Source organism: Canis lupus, chromosome 18, assembly GCF_011100685.1.
Source record: "Canis lupus familiaris isolate Mischka breed German Shepherd chromosome 18, alternate assembly UU_Cfam_GSD_1.0, whole genome shotgun sequence".
NCBI lineage: Eukaryota > Metazoa > Chordata > Mammalia > Carnivora > Canidae > Canis > Canis lupus.
Genome location: NC_049239.1, coordinates 4,534,857 through 4,540,250, shown reverse-complemented (window position 1 = coordinate 4,540,250; position 5,394 = coordinate 4,534,857). Strand labels below are relative to the sequence as shown.

Below are 5,394 nucleotides of genomic sequence, written 5' to 3'. Positions count from 1 at the left end.
GTAAGCACTTTATTTCCTTCTACCTGCACTGCTTCACCTCATGTGGACCCAGCTTGGGTCATGGAACCCTGGGTCACCATTTACCTCACAATAGGAAATAACAGAATGTGCCCAGGAAACAAAGGCAATGCATGTGAATATTTGAGGCTTAAATCTTTGGCTATATTAGTGTAATAAAATAACTTAAGGACTAGTTGTGATACCATATGATAAAAGATAATTACTGTCTTTCAAAAATTTTAAACTAAATGAGTGTATCTGCTAGGGAAGAGACCAAGGAGAGCATGTAAAAGCAGCTAAAAGTACATACAAAGTGAAATCTTGGGCATTTGTCCTTCCTAGGGAAATACATGCCATAGAGCTCACTCTGTGTTTGGGTTTGGGAATGTGTGAGAAGGTTTTACTTATTGGTTTGGCCCAGGAGATGGAAATTCAAAAAGAGATGTCCCTCCTATTCACAACAGTGTAGACACATTGCAGAAATGGTGATCTAGATCTTCCAAAGTGTCTACATTTTGCTTTCCTACCAGCAGTGAAGTAGAGTTCCTATTGTTCCACATCCTTGGCAGCATTGAGTGTTATCAGTGCTTGGGATTTTGACAATCTTGATACATGTGTAGTGGTAAACAAGGTATCTCCTTGTTTTAACTTGCAGTTCCCCCAAAGGGCTTATCCTATGAGGCATTCATTACTTGTGGTCATGAGTTCATACAAGAAGGTACTGGAAGATCCCCTCCCTTGACTTCAGCTCAGAGATTAGCAGAGGCAGAACTGTTTACATGGTCTGTTGTCCTGGACAAAGGGACATTGAACCAGGAGGGATATTATGCATTATTCCAATGCCTGAAGTATCTCTCAATAGATACGGGTGATACATGTAAGGACCATACAGGATAGCTTCCATATAGAGAAGTAAGGTAGCAGAGGATTAAAACCTCTTAAATAGGCAGTGATGAGACTTCCCCAAAGTAGTCAAGTGATGTGTGGCTAAACACCAGAGAGATGAAAGATGGGAAGAATACCCTCAGATGATTAGAAGAGCTGAGCATTCTCAGAATTTGAGTGACTATCCTTAGGGAAGACCAAGCACAATTTTGATACTCAGAAAGAATAGAAAAAGAAAAGTAAGAAAGAAAAGAAGCTTATGACACCCAATCTAGTTATAAGGAAGAAAAGGCACATTGTTGCATAGAGGAGTTTCTAACTATGAAATCTATATCCATCCTTCCACTATTATTATTTCTTTTTCTTTCATTTATTTTCTTGAAACTCTGGCTAAAGTTGGGTCATAATGGGAAATATCAATAATAATGGATAAAAAATCACAATATCTAAGTTTTACTTTAAAATTCCTTCTTTATCTTTAGGCAAGAAAGAAGAAAGTGACTCTACAATTTGTTTTTGAATATTTTTGATATGGTAATTTACAGCTACCAGCTTGGAATATCTCACCCTTTCAAAGCTTTGAAGCATGGAGAATCTTTGAATATTTCAATATTTTTTCTCTTGCAATGCAGAAGAGGAAAATCTGATTTCTGGAAGCCAAGGAAAAGAATCCCTTCAACTCTTAGCCAATATTTGATTTCACAGAAGCTGAAGGAAATATATACAGCCCTTGGAAAAGTAACATTACCATTATAAAACTGAACCTCATGATCAGCTAAACAAAATGTCGTTTTTTTTCTTTTAATATAAGAGTTGAGGAAAGACAACTTCTTCATTGACGAAAATCCTAAGATTAACTTTAAACTTACAATAATTAAAATTTTAAAACGTTAAATATTTTGAACTAATTTTTAAGGTCAAATATTTGGGAAGCATTCCATTTTCTATATGTATGTTTATTATTGCTTTTATTATTAGCTCTCCTATGAAATACCACACTGACATAAATAAAAGTCTGTATTTGAAGACAAAGAGAGAAAGAAGGAAATGAAAGTCCTGTATGGTTGAGAGATGAAACTCATTTTCAGTTTGCTTTTGATTTTCCAGAGCACTGGTAGACAATGTGTACATAATAACTGTAAGTATATTTCAAATAAATAAATAAAGCATCTAAGTAGTGGTGTTTTGCAGGAAAGCACTCTGCTCACACAGTTTTAAGCAGGAAATGCTAAACAACGTTAAGCAGAGGCCTTTACTGGAGAATGCTTGGAATTAACAGCAACATTTCACAAACTTCTGAAAACAGACTTTTTTTTAGAGCTATTTACTTAGTTCTTGGAATATCATTTTGAGCAACACTTGCTTTGGGAATTTGTAAAACTGGACTCTGAGAAAGCAACTATCAAAAAATTTTCTTTTTTTTTTCCATTTTTTACAAACATTGTCTAGTCTATGGAAAAAAGCGATAATGCTTTATCCTTGGAATATATATATTGTTCATATATAAAATTGTTCATATATAAAAGCTAAACTGAACAAAAGACAGCCACAAAATGAAATTTTCGCTGACAGCCCGAGTTCTCATAGTCTATCTTCCAAACTCTTAGGATAATTCTTAATATTTACAAATGAGGAAAAACTCTACAAAAGTATTTTAAAATGTGCCACATTTTTGAGACACACACTAATCACAAAAAATATTTTTAAATGAATCTGCAGTGAAAATAGCAAGAGAATAGAGCACAATTCTCATAATCAGGAAGACATTTACATTTTCATAGAATTGGCAAGGTTGAATAGGTCAATAAACATATCCGAGCCCAGAGTAATTCCATTTCAAATGAATGAGGGTAAACACATTTTAAAGAGTAAATGAACAATGGATGCATATATAAACAATCTGAGAAAGCTATAGTAATAACTGATGTTGACTTATTACTATAAAATCTAATAAGGATATTTTCTAATGTGTGATTAGATTATTTTAATAAAGGAACAGAGATTTGTAACTTCCAATTGAACTCAACCCAAAAGTGTTCATATGAGTCAGGAAGGTGTTTACATTTTAAGTTAGAATTAAGAAGATATAGTAATATCTAGTGTCTATTTTGTATTCTAGCTCTTTAGTTATGATAAACCAAGTTACATTGGAGATGATTAAAATTAAGTTTTTAGTCATAAGGCCAGACTCCTACTTTAGAAGGGGGGTAGAAACTTCTGCTGGAAAGTGACACAGAACATGGGAGACTTCTCAGTGGTGTCACATGGGGACTCAGGGATGAGCAAAAGAATCAGGGATTCTTAGGATACTATTCAACTGTGAGACAAAGTTTATTTGTAACACCAAATATTTGAAAATAAGCCAAAGGCCAACCAGAAGGGACTATTGAATGAAGCATGCATATCTCTACAATGGAGTACTTTGCAGTCTTCAAAAGCATGACAAATATTTCTATGCAAAATATATCACTAAATGGATTATACAAAAAGCATAATGTAATAAGGGTAGATAATATTTTACAATTATATTAGACAACAATGGGAAACCAGGATGCCTGGTTGGCTTAGTAGGTTAAGCAACTAACTCTGATTTTGACTCAGGTCATAATATCAGGATCCTGGGATCAAGCCCTGTGGCAGGCTCCTCACTCAAAGGGGAGTCTGCTTCTCCCTCTCAGTCTGCTCCTCCCCACTGCTTGCTCTCTCACCTTCTCCCTCAATCTCTAAAATAAATAAATATATTTTTTTTAAATAAAGGAAACAATGGGAAATTAAAATAGTCATATCTTTCTTACTTTTGTCAAAGATGTTGGAAGTTTTATAAAAAACTGAGGGATATGATTACATACTTGGGATAGAATTGAGGTAAAAGATACATAAGCACAACTCTGAATATAGCAATTAATTTAGAATTATAAAGACCAGTTATATAGATTTTTGCCTTTTAAACTTGTAAATTAAATAAATGACACATTCAAAAATATGAAAGAGCAAATCCTAAAATAAAACAGAAACAAGTGAGTCTAATGGTATATCAAATATCCAAAGAAAAGAATAACCCCAAGGAAATGGAATGCCTGTTCTTAGAAGATATGCTTCAAGTATAAAAAGATCTGCAAAAGAACCTTAAATTTCACTCAGAAGGTCTATTGGTAAGAGTTATATTAGTATTACAAATTATGTACTTCAAAGGATAAAGCACATAAGTAAATGTATTACTGATGTTAGAAATCAAGGTCTCACTATAAGAGAAAAATCTAGAAAATGTAAAATCACAAGTTTTAGAAAAGTTGTATGATTAAATTTGAATTTCAAAATCAATACCAAATTATGATTTTAAAAAATATATTTTCCTGCACTGCTAATCTAAAGGACCTATAAGATCAGATATCATAGTATTCAACATGCCTAAGGCCTCTATTTCTTAATTTCTAAATCTTATTATCCACTAAAAGGAAGCTTTTGCTATTGAATCAACTGGGTTCTTTCATATTCTTTGTCTATCTGTGAAATTATCCTATGTGTTTCCTTTCTTTCTTGGTATAAGAAAACATAGATTTAGCATTTCAAATTGACTAAGTCATTTTCAGACAGCGTTAGGCAAAAATATGAGGCCTGTGTTTTAAACCATGCATGAACAGAGTTTTCTGAAGCCAGAGACAGGGTGGAAGAGAAATAGAATTAGTGGCAATTTTAAATTTATGTTAGAAGTAAGAAATTATGAACAAATTTTAAAGATTAGAAGAAAGTATTTCAGTAGAAAAAAAAAACACATGGGAACTATTACCATCCATAATATTTTAAAAGGCCCTAGAAATTAGTAATAATAATTAAAAAAAAACAACCTCAGGGAGAAGAAAATTGGACAAGGGTCATTCGATTCACATGAAAAAACCACAATGGACAAAGTGAGATAAATTGCATCACCTCTCCACTGATCAAGGCAATACAAGTTAAAGACAAATCAGGGTCTTCTTTGCTTATTTAATCAGAACATTTTTTAAAAGATTAATTACAGATAGTAATGGGGAGGATGCGGAGAATCAGTCTTTCATAAACTACTGGTAAAACTTTATATTGGAACTGCAATTTTCCAAGATTGGCAACATTTAAAAAACTATATAAAAGGATGTGTTTTTTTTTTTTTTTGAACTGCAAAACCATCTAATTAAGTGTTTATTATCTTGTAAATGATCACAAATGTGGACAACAAAGTTTAAATAAATTGGAATATAACCCCTGAAAAAAATCAATTTGGCACAATTTTGTAAATCTGAAATTATACATTCCCTATTTAATATCAGGGACAATTACAAGTCTAATTCTAAAGGACTTGTTTTCATTCTGTGGTTTATGTACCCTAAGACTTTTTTATGGCGTTAGTGATTTCAGAGCTATTTCCACACTAGTACTAAGATATTTAATTTTACTTTTTTTTTTTTTTTTCTGTGCTGACATTTGCTTTGATGGTGCAAAAGCAATATAATTAACACAGCTGGTACCTTAGCA

General features: G+C 32.7%; 1 long non-coding RNA gene across 2 annotated transcripts in view; it reads left to right on the top strand.

Annotated features, from left to right (window-relative positions):
* The window catches only part of LOC111090861, a 71,503-nt gene extending 69,587 nt beyond the window's left edge, over positions 1 to 1,916 (top strand). Inside the window, exon 4 of one of the 2 annotated variants that reach the window (XR_005373035.1) lies at positions 1,368 to 1,916. This is a non-coding gene — a long non-coding RNA (uncharacterized LOC111090861). The remainder of the gene's footprint in view (positions 1 to 1,367) is intronic. The other variant, XR_005373034.1, reaches the window with a different exon arrangement.
* The last annotated feature ends 3,478 nt before the right edge of the window (positions 1,917 to 5,394 follow it).